The sequence below is a fragment of the Natator depressus genome, chromosome 25 (assembly GCF_965152275.1).
Source record: "Natator depressus isolate rNatDep1 chromosome 25, rNatDep2.hap1, whole genome shotgun sequence".
Taxonomy (NCBI): Eukaryota; Metazoa; Chordata; order Testudines; family Cheloniidae; genus Natator; species Natator depressus.
In genome coordinates, this window is record NC_134258.1 from 200,357 (window position 1) to 216,300 (window position 15,944).

At 52.0% G+C, this 15,944-nt stretch overlaps 3 non-coding genes across 3 annotated transcripts; 2 read left to right on the forward strand and 1 right to left on the reverse strand.

Moving 5' to 3' along the window:
• Nucleotides 1–870: 870 nt before the first annotated feature.
• TRNAS-AGA (transfer RNA serine (anticodon AGA)) lies at nucleotides 871–952 on the forward strand. The gene has a single exon. It is a non-coding gene; the product is annotated as a tRNA-Ser (tRNA).
• Nucleotides 953–3,389: 2,437 nt separating this feature from the next.
• Nucleotides 3,390–3,483, reverse strand: TRNAI-UAU (transfer RNA isoleucine (anticodon UAU)). Its single transcript has 2 exons — nucleotides 3,446–3,483; nucleotides 3,390–3,425 (listed from the first exon to the last, which is right to left on the reverse strand). It is a non-coding gene; the product is annotated as a tRNA-Ile (tRNA).
• Nucleotides 3,484–9,244: 5,761 nt separating this feature from the next.
• Nucleotides 9,245–9,317, forward strand: TRNAR-CCU (transfer RNA arginine (anticodon CCU)). The gene has a single exon. It is a non-coding gene; the product is annotated as a tRNA-Arg (tRNA).
• The last annotated feature ends 6,627 nt before the right edge of the window (nucleotides 9,318–15,944 follow it).

Here is a 15,944-nt window from a genome sequence, read left to right on the forward strand (position 1 = left end):
GCAGGGTTAGGATACAGAGGGACCTAGACAAATTGGAGGATTGGGCCAAAAGAAATCTGATGAGGTTCAATAAGGACAAGTGCAGAGTCCTGCACTTAGGACAGAAGAATCCCATGCACAGCTACAGACTAGGGACCAAATGGTTAGGCAGCAGTTCTGCAGAAAAGGACCTGGGGTTACAGTGGACGAGGAGCTGGATATGAGTCAACAGTGTGCCCTTGTTGCCAAGAAGGCCAATGGCATTTTGGGATGTATACGTAGGGGCATAGCCAGCAGATCAAGGGATGTGAGCCTTCCCCTCTATTTGACATTGGTGAGCCTCATCTGGAGTACTGTGTCCAGTTTTGGGCCCCACACTACAAGAAGGATGTGGAAAAATTGGAAGGAGTCCAGGGGAGGGCAACAAAAATGATTAGGGGTCTGGAACACATGACTTATGAGGAGAGGCTGAGGGAACTGGGATTTTTTAGTCTGCAGAAGAGAAGAATGAGGGGGGATTTGATAGCTGCTTTCAACTACCTGAAAGGGGGTTTCAAAGAGGATGGATCTAGACTGTTCTCAGTGGTAGCAGATGACAGAACAAGGAGTAATGGTCTCAAGTTGCAGTGGGGGAGGTTTAGGTTGGATATTAGGAAAAACTTTTTCACTAAGAGGGTGGTGAAACACTGGAATGCGTTACCTAGGGAGGTGGTGGAATCTCCTTCCTTAGAGGTTTTTAAGGTCAGGCTTGACAAAGCCCTGGCTGGGATGATTTAGTTGGGGATCGGTCCTGCTTCGAGCAGGGGGTTGGACTAGATGACCTTCTGGGGTCCCTTCCAACCCTGATATTCTATTGTTCTATGATAGTGTAGTGGAAGAGCTGTACATCCAGTAGTTGTGGCCGAGTGGTTAAGGCGATGGACTAGAAATCCATTGGGGTCGCCCCGCGCAGGTTCAAATCCTGCCAACTATGGAAGCACTGGGCTGTTATTATTACCGTAGTCTTAGTGCCTGAGCATCCACAGTGTGAACTGGAGCCAGATCTGGCCTCTTAGGCTGTCTACACTTATAACTCTGCTCTAACACTTCTCTAGCACCTTGGGTAGACAGTCACTACGCTGACTGGAGGGGTTTTCCCATCCCTGTAATAGTTACATGGGGAGAACAATTCTTCCTTTTATTTAGCACTATCTAACCAGGGCTTAGATAAGCTTTTCACACCCTGAGACACGTAGCTCTGCCAGTTAAGTGCCCAGCGTGCACCAGCCCTTAGATCCCTCTTAGGATTTCCATGCAGGCACTGACCTGTGAGAGGAAAACATCAACTCACAAACATAGGGACTGAATTCCCCAAATTTAAGCTCTCTGCACTTTTGAGAAAGTCACAAAATTCAATTCATTCCTGCTAGGACAGAGAAAAAAATAAGTGATACTAAGTTTTTGGCTTGATTAAATAAAGTTAAGGGTTTAATTACTACAGTAAAAATATGTACCGATTCCTCTAAATAACACCATAATTTGAAATAGAAACAGAGACAAATCTTGTCAGTGAAGACTAATTTAACAAATGATCTTCCCATTATTAATTTCCACTGCGCCCCCACTGCAGGTCTGGGCCCCTCCAGTGTAACTGCTCTGCATTCGCCTTCCTGTTAGAATTGGTTTTGGACATTCCCACCTTTGGAAAATTGTGCAATTCAGAATCTGAATAGTGACCCCAGCTCCTTCCTGCACCTGCTCTACATCGCTACACAGCACCTTCTCCACCTGCAGAGTCACCCGCAGGGTTCAGCAGGGACCCCTGGCAAGGACAGTGGATGCAGCTAACAGCCCGGTGTGCCTGGCAGTGAGGCAGGGGCAGCCCGAGGCTGGTAGCTCTGAGTCAGCTCTGGAGAAGCAACCCCACCCCCACAAGTACAGAGATTGAATTCCCCAACTTTAGCATCATGACGCCCTGTAGAAAGCCCCACGTGTCCGTTGTTTTTTCACAGGGCGATGCAAAAATCAGGTGACACCAATTTTGAAGTTTGAGTAAATAAAGTTTCGGAGATAGTTATTAAGCTCCCAAAAATATGCCAAAGATCCCTCTGCATAACACCGGAAGGTGAAATAGGAACAGAGACAAACCTTGTCAGCAAAGGCTGATTTCCCAAAGATCCTTGTTAGAATAGAGGTATTCAGGCCTGCCTGTAAAGCCTATACTTTAAGAGTACAGGCTTTTTTTTTATCACAGTGTATTTTTACTGTGTGTTTTCATCACTTAGCTAGTTACGGGGTACAAAACAAAGAATCAAAATCACAGTCTGCCTGTGTGCGGGCCTTCTCTCCCCAGGAGAGTCTGAGGCTGGGTTCTTAGGCTAAGGCCTTTGGCTAAGCTGCAGGGGCAGCCATAAACTGGGAAGCGAACGGTCACATCCTCACATCCCCAACCCGTCCCATTGAAATACGGTGGTATTGGACGGTTAGGAACACGATCCTCTCCTGATAGTGCCCATCACCACCAGATACAGAAACAGATCTTAAGAGAGCCTCCTGTCTGGCAAGAAATCCCTTCTCAATGGTTGTGGTTGTGAAACCCTCATTTCAATATGTTTTATCTTTACGGCCCCCACTTTTCTGTTGTCAATCTGTCTGGTTCTCTAATTGTTTCTGACTGTTGTATAATTAATTTTGCTATGTGTAAGTTCATTAGTGTAGTGGGATATAATTGGTTAGAGAATTATGTTACAATATATTAGGATTGGTTAATTACATTTCAGTAAAATGATTGGTTAAGGTATAGCTGAGAATATTACCATATAATCTGGAGTCAAACAGGAAGTGGAAGTGGAAATTGGAATCATGTTTGCGAAGTGGGGGATGGGAACAGGGAACAGAGACACAGGCAAGGCTCTGCAGCGTCGGAGCCGGGAAGGGGGACGCGGGGTAAACGCTTTGCAGTGTTGGAGCTGGGAAGGGAACACTGGGGAACAGAGTCTATCGGTGTATAGAGATAAGCCCCAGTGGTGTGAAGGGCTTCAGAATATGCTTCCTTGGAAACTAACCCCAGGAAACATTGCATTGTCTGCACTTCAGACTTCTGGTCTTTTGCTGCTTGCTGCTTGCGTGACAAGAACTGGGGAAGAGGGCAGGGGAAGAGAAAGCCCTCTAACAAAATGGCTACCTTGCTCCTCTCCCTCCCCAGGCGTCAAGGATCCGCAGGACTCAAGGCTCTGCTTGAGGGATCCTGGCACAGCGGCTGCTGGGGGAGAAAGGATTGTAGATTCTGACCTGCACTCTGGAGAGGAAGGATTAATTGAAGGGGGCATTTTTGAGTCCTCCCCCCTCCTCAGTGTCCCCTGGGCTGGCATTCTACACTCCACAGGGCTAAGCAAACAAGTGGGTGAAGCCATTTGGTTAATGAAAACCAGTGCTCCAGGTGAGGCTTGAACTCACAACCTCAGCATAGCTCCTCTCAGCACTGCCCTATAAGTACTGCGCGCTAACCAATTGCGCCACTGGGGCACCTGGCTAGTGCTGCTCTCCCAGGCCCCTAGGGTGAGAAAGGCGAGGCGTGACCCCCCCAAAACTTCTCAGTGGAGCTGAGAGCGGGAGGAGACAAGTGTTGGTCCTTGGTAGGGTGGGTTCTTCTGAAGGGTTCCCAGCACCATTTGACCCTCTTGTTCTTCTCTGTGCAATACCAGAGCTGACTGAGACTCAATGGAGAGTCTTGCTGCAGATCAACAGATCTGAAATCCCCGAGAACCAGGTCTAAGCGTTAGTCCTGCTTTGGGACAGTGTCTCTCAGGCAGGAAACTGCCGAGTCTGTGCGAGCGGTGAGGCTCCCTCGCTAACAGCTGAGATCAGTGAGAGCTGTGTGAAGCACCAGGACCCAGGGGTGTGTGAACAGGGGGCACAACGCCCCAGGACTTTTAGAAATGGGAGGGCTCTGCCTTACCACTTTGTAATGACCATAAGGGCGAGGGAGGGTGGGGAGGGGGCGGAGAGCAGTGATCGGGAGGCGGGGTCTTGGGGGGAAGAGTCAGCGCAGGAGTGGGGCCTCGGGGAGAAGGAGTGATGCAGGTGCGTGGCCTCAAGAGCAAGGGATGGGACTACTGTTCGGGCTCTGGTGGCCACTACTTTTAAGGAGCCTGCACCGCTCTTAGTGGGACCGCAAGACATCCCAGAGGAGAGAGGGTGGCCAGCAGAGCAGTGACAGGGTGGAACAGCAAGTGACCGGCCATGTGGGCAGACAGGGGAGGGAGAAAGGGGCTTTCCCCCCAGGAGGTGAGAGGTGATCTCTGGGTTTTCATTGACCCAGGACAGCAGCTGGGAGTGAGGTGCAGTGAAGGGAGGGGCACTTCCAAAGAGCTTTTGGTCTCTGGATTTCAGAGCCCGAGGCAAAAGGACACTGCCCAGCGTACTGTGGGCGTGTCTTTTGCTCATAGTGTCGTGTTATGAATCCTGATTGTGGTGTTTTCCAAAGTTAAGACAAGGTGATTTTCCTCCTTTTTATTAAAGTTTCTTTTCTCCACTCAGTGCTGGTGAGTGAGGAAAGTATGGCCTCTTAGAGGCACCCAGTGGCCCTGGTTAGTTTCCCCAGATTACTGGGTCGGGGCTTAAGCAGATTGTGTGCTGTACTGTTGAAGAGGAGCCCCAAGCACCCGAACAGGGAATTGTAACTTCAGCCTTCAGATTAAGAGCCAGATGAGGGAAGAGCATCTTCGCAAGCAGGCTGGCTAACCTAGTGAGGAGGGCTTTAAACTAGGTTCACCAGGGGAAGGAGACCAAAGCCCTGAGGTAAGTGGGGAAGTGGGATACCGGGAGGAAGCAGGAGCAGGAGCGCGCGAGAGGGGAGGGCTCCTGCCTCATACTGAGAAAGAGGGACGATCAGCGAGTTATCTCAAGCGCCTATACACAAATGCAAGAAGCCTGGGAAAGAAGCAGGGAGAACTGGAAGTCCTGGCACCGTCAAGGAATTAGGATGTGATTGGAATAACAGAGACTTGGTGGGATAACTCACATGACTGGAGTACTGCCATGGATGGATATAAACTGTTCAGGAAGGACAGGCAGGGCAGAAAAGGTGGGGGAGTTGCACTGTATGTAAGGGAGCAGTATGACTGCTCAGAGCTCCAGTATGAAACTGCAGAAAAACCTGAGAGTCTCTGGATTAAGTTTAGAAGTGTTAGCAACAAGGGTGATGTGGTGGTGGGAGTCTGCTATAGACCACCGGACCAGGGGGATGAGGTGGACGAGGCTTTCGTCCGAAAACTCACAGAAGTTACTAGATCGCAGGCCCTGGTTCTCATGGGAGACTTCAACCACCCTGATATCTGCTGGGAGAGCAATACAGCGGTGCACAGACATTCCAGGAAGTTTTGGAAAGTGTAGGAGACAATTTCCTCGTGCAAGCGCTGGAGGAACCAACTAGGGGCAGAGCTCTTCTTGACCTGCTGCTCACAAACCGGGAAGAATTAGTAGGGGAAGCAAAAGTGGATGGGAACCTGGGAGGCAGTGACCATGAGATGGTTGAGTTCAGGATCCTGACACAGGGAAGAAAGGAGAGAAGGAGAATACGGACCCTGGACTTCAGAAAAGCAGACTTTGACTCCCTCAGGGAACTGATGGGCAGGATCCCTTGGGAGAATAACATGAGGGGGAAAGGAGTCCAGGAGAGTTGGCTGTATTTTAAAGAATCCTTATTGAGGTTACAGGGACAAACCATCCCGATGTGCAGAAAGAATAGTAAGTATGGCAGGTGACCAGCTTGGCTTAACAGTGAAATCCTTGCTGATCTTAAACTCAAAAAAGAAGCTTATAAGAAGTGAAAGATTGGACAAATGACCGGGGAAGAGTATAAAGATATTGCTCGGGCATGCAGGAGTGAAATCCGGAAGGCCAAATCACACCTGGAGGTGCAGCTAGCAAGAGATGTTAAGAGTAACAAGAAGGGTTTCTTCAGGTATGTTAGCAACAAGAAGAAAGTCAAGGAAAGTGTGGGCCCCTGACTGAATGAGGGAGGCAACCCAGTGACAGAGGATGTGGAAAAATCTCATGTACTCAATACTCTTTTTGCCTCTGTCTTCACGAACAAGGTCAGCTCCCAGACTACTGCACTGGGCAGCACAGCATGGGGAGGAGGTGACCAGCCCTCTGTGGAGAAAGAAGTGGTTCGGGACTATTTAGAAAAGCTGGACGAGCACAAGTCCATGGGGCCGGATGCGCTGCATCCGAGAGTGCTAAAGGAGTTGGGGGATAGGATTGCAGAGTCATTGGCCATTATCTTTGAAAACTCATGGTGATCTGGGAAAGTCCCAGACAACTAGAAAAAGGTGAATGTAGTGCCCATCTTTAAAAAAGGGAAGAAGGAGGATCCTGGGAACTACAGGCCAGTCAGCCTCACCTCAGTTCCTGGAAAAATCATGGAGCAGGTCCTCAAGGAATCGATTCTGAAGCACTTAGAGGAGAGGAAAGTGATCAGGAACAGTCAGCATGGATTCACCAAAGGCAAGTCATGCCTGACTAATCTAATTGCCTTCTATGACGAGATAACTGGCTCTGTGGATGAGGGGAAAGCAGTGGACGTGTTGTTCCTTGACTTTAGCAAAGCTTTTGACACGGTCTCCCACAGTATTCTTGCCAGCAAGTTAAAGAAGTATGGGCTGGATGAATGGATGATAAGGTGGATAGAAAGTTGGCTAGATTGTCGGGCTCAACGGGTAGTGATCAATGGCTCCATGTCTAGTTGGCAGCCGGTGTCAAGTGGAGTGCCCCAGGGGTCGGTCCTGGGGCCGGTTTTGTTCAATATCTTCATAAATGATCTGGAGGATGGTGTGGATTGCACTCTCAGCAAATTTGTGGATGATACTAAACTGGGAGGAGTGGTAGATACGCTGGAGGGCAGGGTTAGGATACAGAGGGACCTAGACAAATTGGAGGATTGGGCCAAAAGAAATCTGATGAGGTTCAATAAGGATAAGTGCAGGGTCCTACACTTAGGACGGAAGAACCCAATGCACAGCTACAGACTGGGGACCAAATGGCTAGGCAGCAGTTCTGCGGAAAAGGACCTAGGGGTTACAGTGGACGAGAAGCTGGATATGAGTCAGCAGTGTGCCCTTGTTGCCAAGAAGGCCAATGGCATTTTGGGATGTATAAGTAGGGGCATAGCCAGCAGATTGAGGGACGTGATCGTTCCCCTCTATTCGACATTGGTGAGGCCTCATCTGGAGTACTGTGCCCAGTTTTGGGCCCCACACTACAAGAAGGATGTGGATAAATTGGAGAGAGTCCAGCGAAGGGCAACAAAAATGATTAGGGGTCTGGAACACATGACTTATGAGGAGAGGCTGAGGGAACTGGGATTGTTTAGTCTGCAGAAGAGAAGAATGAGGGGGGATTTGATAGCTGCTTTCAACTACCTGAGAGGTGGTTCCAGAGAGGATGGTTCTAGACTATTCTCAGTGGTAGAAGAGGACAGGACAAGGAGTAATGGTCTCAAGTTGCAGTGGGGGAGGTTTAGGTTGGATATTAGGAAAAACTTTTTCACTAGGAGGGTGGTGAAACACTGGAATGCGTTACCTAGGGAGGTGGTGGAATCTCCTTCTTTCGAAGTTTTTAAGGTCAGGCTTGACAAAGCCCTGACTGGGATGATTTAGTTGGGGATTGGTCCTGCTTTGAGCAGGGGGTTGGACTAGATGACCTCCTGAGGTCCCTTCCAACCCTGATATTCTGTGATTCTATGATTCTATGTTCAACCAGCTGAACTAGCCAGGCCGCCTAAATGTATTCACCCGTCCACCACAAGAGGAAGCCCTGGGTGCTTCTCAGAAGCTGGGGAAAAGCCTCTTGGGGAAATATCTCCTGCACCACCGCCAAAAGGACCCCTTGAGTGGGAACGGTCAGAGGCCTCACTGGGGGGCTGGCCGTGCTTTCCTACCACCTTGTGATGCTGGCCGCAGAGAGAATGCTGGTCTGTGGGTGGCCTTCAGTGGGGGTTCGGCATGCCAGGGAGCAGGGAGCAGGCTGTCTGTCTGTCTCTCTGGCTGTCTGCCGGCCACACATAGGCATGTTCCTCCTCTCCTCTTGCCCCACCCACGGTTGCTCTGTGCCTTTTAAGCCTTCCCTTGGAGCTGTCAGCACCAGCTGCCTCTGCTCTAGATGCCCAGAGGAGGAGAGGTGCGCTGGGCTCCAGCCTGGGACTCTTCCTCCCTCCTGCCTAGCCCTGACTATGAAGCCTGTCCCTGGCACTCCTTTATTCAAGCGCCATGTGGGCAAGAGGAAGAGGTGGCAACTGCAGGTAGAAGGACCAAACTTGTGAGCATCAGGTGAAGCAGCGAGAAACACAATGTTCAGGTGTCTCTAGCCAGACTGTTAAGTTCCAGGGCCCCAACCTATTGTAGCCAGACCACTGAACCAGCTGGACCAAAGACCTATCTCCAGTGGGCATCAGTCGCCCAGGAAGAGGGAAAAAATTCACTCTGGTTCACCCAGAGACACGGAAACCAAGCACCCTAAACTCTAAGGCTTTGCAGCAAACCAGCATAGCCTCAGGAGGTCCCACTGAGATTTCAACTCAGATCGCAGGATTCAGAGTTTTGCGTGCTGACCATTACACCATGGGACCTGCTAGCATTTCCATTTCTGGACCCCTGTGACTCTCAGCTGGCTGGCTAGCACTCTGCACTTATTGCTTCCCTCCGGCTGCTTCCTCTTGCAGGACTCTCTCTCCTCCATCAACTGTAGCCCTGCACTCCCGGATCTGTGGGTCCTGCCCTGAGTCCCTGCATCCCCCTGCTTTGTCTCTATTCCCTGCAGGCCGCAAAAATGTCCGGGGAGGCCGCCCCTCCCCTCACTTGGTGATCCTGCTCAAATCGTCCAGCTGCAGCCTCATCTCCTGGAACTCGGCCAGCTGACACTTGATCCAATTGTACAGCAGCCCACAGCCTCCCCCTGCGTCTGCCCCACCTGGTTATTCCTTACAGGCTGACCTGACCCCCCTTCCAGCCCCAGATTCGCCCACTAATCATCCTACTGGCACTCAGAGCCACAGACATGGAGGTGCTGGAGGAGGGAGGTGTGACTCTAGGGTGGGGTTCTTCTCTAAAGATGGCTGGCAGAAGGGTGGTGCTCAGCTCTGTCAGTGACCTGCCCCATTGCCTCGCTGCCAGGGGATGCAGACAGTTCTGTAAAGTGCATAAAGGGAGTATTTGGTTCCAAGTGAATGTGAGGAATGTGCAATTATGAGAGGGAATTTCCATCCCTCCTTCACTTATGCAGCAGGGCCCCAGTGGCCTAATGGATAAGGCATTGGCTTCCTAAGCCAGAGATTGTGGGTTCAAGTCCCATCTGGGGTGAAAAGCTGCTTTCTTCTTCTATATTGCAAGGAAACCTTGGTCTTATTTTCACCAAGGAAGCCGGGAGATGTTGGAACACAAAGTACTGGATCTTGGGAAGAATCCCCGACAAATGTCATCTTCCACTCGACAAACGCTTTCTAAACCCATCAGTAGCAAACAGTTAATACTAGTGTTTGTCTGAGAACAGAGTGAAGGGGAGTGTTTACTCCAACGTGTCAATGAACGAAACAGATGGAAAGAGCAAGGCCATTCTGAAAGAGAATGGATCTGTCTGGAGACAAAGCAGAGGATGAGCAATGGTGTGAAAAGAAGAGGTTCAAATGTGTGTTAGATGTTAGTTAAGTTGGTCTGGCAAATTTAAAGAAAATACCAATGCCCTTAGCATGATGCGGACACTGGCTGTTTCTGACCTTTTACTGAGAGTTCATTGAGAAATATTTTCCTTAATTATGTTATGGAATAAAGGGTGTCTTGCCTTTCGAGACAACATGGCTACATGGCATGGGCCAATGCTCACCTTCCAGTCAACTGCTAGAGAAGACAACAGCAACACAGACAGGGATGGCAGCAGGGCAGGCTGCAGCTCCAGGAAGATGGTGGTACCAGGTCTCATCAATGGGGAAGTGGCCACCCCAGCATGCACATGGCTGAGCCAGCAAGTGTGGTGTGTGCTGCAACGTGCTGCTACTCACTTTTGCAACCGTGTAGCCCTGAGGACACTCATGTATCTGGGTAGTATCAGATCTCTGGACGGGCTCACAGAGCAGCTCAGCCTCGCTTGGCAGAGATTGGCCAGACCCCAGGAAGAGGAGGGAGTGCACTCAGGCCCTGTAAGGGGGTTCACTCACCAGCGTGGCGCCTCCCGCTGTTTGTCTCAGGGATTAGCTCACTCAGCTGGAGTTCCCTCTCCTGGTGGTGCCTTGTCCATCGTTGTCACCGCTTGCAGACCCACCTCAGTCCAAGTACAGCAGCATCCTCTTTATGACTCGGCCATCCGGCCGTGCCATGATCTGTGCTCCTTCCTTCCAGGGTGATGGGGCAGGGGGTGGGTATCTCCAAATCCAGTCATGTCCCCAGTGGTGAGTGGCAGGGAACCAGGCCCACAGTACTCTGGGTTCCAGCCCAGGGATCCTGTAGAAACAGCTTCTGCTTCCTCTCCTTAACTGCCTCCACCAGTGCTGCTTCAATTCCCGGGGCTGCTCTCCCACAGTCCCAGCACGTTGTTCGCCCTCTTCTCAGGGTCTCAAGCCTGCAAGTCCCAGCAACCAGCCAGGAGCTCTCTCTAGCTTCCCTTGGTCCCTGCTAGCAGCTGCCCTGCCAGAGGTGCTGTGACCCAATGCCCTCACTCCGCCTCCCTGGGCCACTTTCTGCCTTATTTCCTGAAGCTGTCATCCAAACATCATCGGGATCTCTGGGTTCCCTGGCACTGGCAGCTCCGTGGAACTTTGTACATCCAACAAACAATTTTTTAGTGTAGACAAGGCCTCAATGTGCCTCGTTTTTTTAACCATTCTTCAGAGATCAGGTTTTTTTAAACCTTGTATCATTTTTGTTGCCTTGCTATGTCTGAAAGAAGACTAGCTCCAAATCTGGGCTTTTCAATCTTTTCCAAGATGTCTTTATTAATGATGAATAAAACTGATTCTGTAATAAGTGAGTCCCTTACAATTATTATATGTCACAGTACTGAGCATCTAATACTCAATGGATTGAGTCAGTTCCAGGGTGAGGGGAGGACCTGTAGCTCTGGATCTCTGCAAGAGGATCTGGACTGGACTCTGATGTTATTTTTAATGACAGTTATTACAGTGGTGCCTAGAGATCAACCCAGCATGCAGTGCCATTGTGCCAGGGGCTGTACAAACACTGTAGCACACAGTCCCTGCCCCAAAGAGCTGTCAGTCTCCATAGAGAAGCCAGCCCCAGGGTCTATAATAGACATCTCCAGTAGAATACAGACAATAGCCAGGGCCACAGCTCAGAATCTGAGTGCCCTCCCGGACCCTCTGGCAAGGGGCATGCAGAGTGCGAGTGCACACTGGGTGTCAAGGGGAAATGGTGGAAGATACAAGACAGCGGAGGGGATTCACATCTGCAGACCTAGCTGGCAGACCCAGCCAGCACTTCACCGTTCCCCATCCCAACCAGGGAACAATTCCTCTGGGTGGAAAACCTCACAACCCCTATGGCGGCAGCTAGCAAAATGATTCACGGCATGGTTTGGCTTCAGTGGATGTTGGCAGCAGAACCAAAGCTCATTAACACTATCTGTGAACTTGTATCTCTAAACCTTTACAAAATCACCAGGACTTTCTAGTAAAATATTGTCCTTTTCCTTTGCGATGAGCATGTCACTGGCAGAGGACAGCCTGGAGATCTTCTGAAATCTAACCCGTTAGAAGAGCTGGCATGCTCAGTGCTCACCCCAAGCATTCAGGTGTGTGGAGTGGGACACCGGCACGTGCTATGGCAAGTGCACTAGTCATTACTGCTCCAGGTGCCCACATTTACAATTTCTATAGGTTCCAACGTTCAGACAATGCTCTGTTCTAACAACGTCTCATGCCTGTTTAAAGAACAGAAAGGTTCTATCCTGAGAGTCCCTGGCAAAACTAGTCTGTCCTCATGAACACTGACTCCTCCTGCGAAACGACCCACACATCCACTGCCCTCGGGCAATGGTCCAGGTAGAGTGTCTCTGAACATGCGAGTGACTGCAAACGCCGCATCTCTGGCACACCTGGGGCTGCCTGCAGTTAACAGGTATCGAATGGCATTTTCTCTTATGGCTGCTAAAGACACTCAAACACAAGACTGCTATGCGTAAAGTGTTGATGATCTAGGCTGAGATTTTCAAAGGCAATTTGGCTAAATGGATCCAAAGTCCCACTGGATGTGGACAGTGACGTCCCGGAGGCTCCTGCAGATTTCCTTACACCAGCACTCATTCACTTCTCTTCTATTTACATCGCCCATTCCCATGTGTTCCTGGGAGCCCCTGACAACCAGAATGGGACATCAGTGCATGGTTCGATTTCTAAAACAGTTGTGATACCAACTCTCTAATACAGGGGCTACTCCAAAGTGGGCCAGTGAGATTCCCCTGGCTATCCCTTGGCTCGGACGGGGCAGGCCAGCCATGCTGGACTGTTTGGGGTTCCCTGCGTACATGAAAGGAGGAAAGCAGGCATTCTCTGCCCCACGTGATCAATCACAGCTTTTATACCTGTCTCCTGTAGAAGCCAAATTCCATGGTAATTGAGATATGCCAGGTGGTGGCAAAGATTTTTCTCATGCTTTACAACACCTGGCAACATGAAATATTTCGAATAATCTCCATCAGCTCTTGTTTCACATGTAGCCAGCGACAGGGGTTGGCCTAAGGCCCAGGGGCAAAGGGGGAGTTTATTTCCCTGTGTTGGGGTGGAATGAAACGACTAGACACAGTCCCTCTCACCAGGGCTGAAGAGAGCAGTTCTGAGCAGGGGGCAGCGCAGCAAGTGACACCGAGGCTGACTGATTCCACGGCAGAATTTGGCAAACCACCCCCGAGTGCGGAAGCAGCTACAGAGCCAACAGGCTCAACCAGACGGAGGTTCGGGTCACCAAAAGCTCCCCTCTCTGCTGGGAGCTTTGGGTCCTGCCATCAGCTGGGGCACCAAGTCCCAGGGCCTCTGGCTCTTCACCAGAACTGAACTTGGAGGGTCACCCGTGGGGGTGAAAGGGACATTCGGTCCTTGGCCTGACACTGCTAAAACGTGTCCATCCATGTGGGCACCTGTCTTCTTTTAAACATGCATAAAACAGATTGAAAGTGGGGCTGGTGCCTTGTACACCCGCTCGCAGCTCAGGCTGAGTAGACACTGCTCAGGCAGCTTGTAAGGAGTATCTGTGGATGGCACCAGGAAGCATATGCGTTAGTTGCACGGTCACACACTTTCCCACGGGATCCCGGCCTCATCCAGTGCACAGAATGGATAGTGCTGTGGGGACAAATCAAGCTGTGGACTGAAGGAGGCTGTCGTCTGTAGGACCCCAGCCTCATGTGCTGCAGAAGTTGGAAAGTGCGCAGTGAAGGAGGCAGAGAATTTCAGGAGGAGAAAGGCTGGTCCCATGGTTTAGACAGATGAATGCTGCCCTGGTAAACTGGATTTTCTCCCTGCCTCTGCCCCAGAGTTCTTGTGTTACGTTTGGCAAGTCATGTAAACCAAGCCACTGTGTTCATTTTCTGGATACCCAATTTCCTCCATTAGAAGGAGTTATGCAGCTGGAGGGAAAGCAGGACAAAGTGTAGCAGCTATACGGGCAGCTATATGGGTAGAAATATTGGGGGGAAAGAATTAAATGTTTGATCATGTAACATTACATACAACCATGTGCAACCATGAGCTGCCTGAACTCTCCAGCAGCCTGGGAGGCCTGTGCTACCTGCCCAGACCTGGCAGAATTGGCAGCAGAGAGAGGAATTGTTGTGCCCAGGCACGGAGAAGATGGTTTGTTTCCAACACGAGCACGGCAGTGCAGGGACTGACAGCAGCATGCTGCGCCTGCAAGGGGGTGTGGGGCGAGTGCTTTGAAGTCGGCTCATTATATATCCAGTTGCACGCGCTAAATAAATTCTATCCAGTACAGCTCAAGGAGCAGACCCTACCTAGGAGGCTGGCCAAAGCGTGCCGGGCAATACGCGGCTGGAGAACTTTTCTCTCCTAGAGACTCTGCCTCTCTTGTTACCTTCCTGCTCCAGGCCAACAGCACTTTTTATTCTGCACCAAGGCAACTCTATGCCATGGGTGGGAACAGGCCCAGAGCCGCCCCCTGCCCACTTTGCATTGCTCTAAAGAGAGGGGATTCCCACCTGGGGCCCAAGCAGCCAGTCCCCTTTGTGCGGAACCTGGAACGAGGTCACTTGGGAGCGACTGCTCTTGCTGGGCCACCTCTTCCCCTGCCGTGTGGAGCAGGTCCGACAGGGACGTGTTTCCAGGGCAAACGGTGACTTTTGGTTGCCACACTGAACATTTTCATTGCAAACCCAAAAGGTTTTGGGTGGAAAGTTTTCAATTTGGGGTTTTCCATTTTTTTCTGTAAAAACCGAACGTTTGTGTGGAAAGCATTTAACGGAAAATGAACTTTTCCGTCAAAAATAGCTTCTACAGAAAAATGTTGATGGGTCCTATTGACGTGAGCTAAATCCACTTTCACTGCCCCAGTCAATGGTGTGGCATGCGCACTGCCGGGCCTGTCCCTCCGGCAGAGCTCATATGGGGAGGGGGAGGAATTGGGTGCCCCACCCCATCTCTGCCGTAGCTGAATCTCCGGCTGAGGCCTCTGGGGATCCCGGCTTGTCGGGCTTCCAGCTGAACCCAAATAGGCAACTGCCAGGCTGCTAGGCAGGCTCCCACTCTCGGCTCATCTCCGACTGCTCTAAGGACTGGAAAGCCGGAAGCAGGGGCTGCCCTGTGGGCTGCTGGCGGGTTTGGACCTGTGAGGGAGACACAGTGTGTGTGTCGGCTTCACTTGCATCGCCAGCACCAGCCATTGTCCCCATTTCCCAGCCTGGAGCCAAAGCCGGTTTCGCCAGGAAACCCCCGTTCAGAGCTGCAGTGCTCCTTTGGGGAGCCTGGCCAGGCCGTCTCTCCCTGGAGTCCATTGGTTAGTTCTCTCGGGCCCATGTGTGCGCGGTGCCCCCCGTGCACATAGGGTAACCCTACATCGGTTGGGACTCCCTTTGTCCCAATATTGGGGCCGTCTCTCACTGCTTCCTGGGGCAGCTCTCGGTGCCCGCCCGCCGGCAGGAGAGCCGCGTGCTGCAGGGGCGGGGCATGCAGGCGCCGGCAGCGGGCAGAGAGCCCCCCACCCACCTCCCCCTGCCCCCGACCCCACCTGACCTGACCCGTGACCCTTGGTGCCAGAGGGACCAGCCTGCCAGATGGTTCCCGGGACGGGAGCCGCCCCATGTAAGCACCGCTGGGACTCCCCACCTCGCCCCCCGGCTGGTCCCTCTGGCTCTTAGGGTCAGGGCGGGGGGCAAAGGGGCCTCTGTGTGCTGCCGGCACCTGCAAGCCCCGCTCGGCGGCTCTGGTGGCTCCTGTTGGCGCTTTCCCATCCAGTGGGAGCCACGGAGCTCGCGCTTGTGGCGGGGGCAGCACGCGGAGAGTCTGGAGACCCCCCCCTCGCCGCTCTGACCCTAGGGGCCAGAGACCGCCCGGCAGGGCTGGTGAGTGCGGCCAGGGAAGGCGGCAGGGTGTGAAGGTGAGTGTCTGGGAGGTGTGTGGGGGGTGCTGGGCTGTGAGGGTGGGGAGGGCAGTGGGCAGTGGGGAGGTTTGTGTGTTTTGGGGGGCTAGGCAGTGGGGGCCTGTTGGGGGGTGCTGGGCAGTGGGGGAAAGCTGTGTGTGTCAGGGCACTGGGCAGTGGGGTCTGCGTGGGACATTGTGTAGTTGTGGTGATGGGGCTGTGGGGAAGGGCGCTGGGAAGGAGGAGAATGTGTGTGTATTGGGAAACGAGCGAGTCGGGGGTTCTGCGTGGGGTGCTGGGCAGCTGTGGTGGGGCCGTGGGCAGGGGGGCGCTGGGCGGGGTGTGTGTGTGTGCAGCACTGTGCGTTTGTGGTGGAAGAGTTGTAGGGGGGCG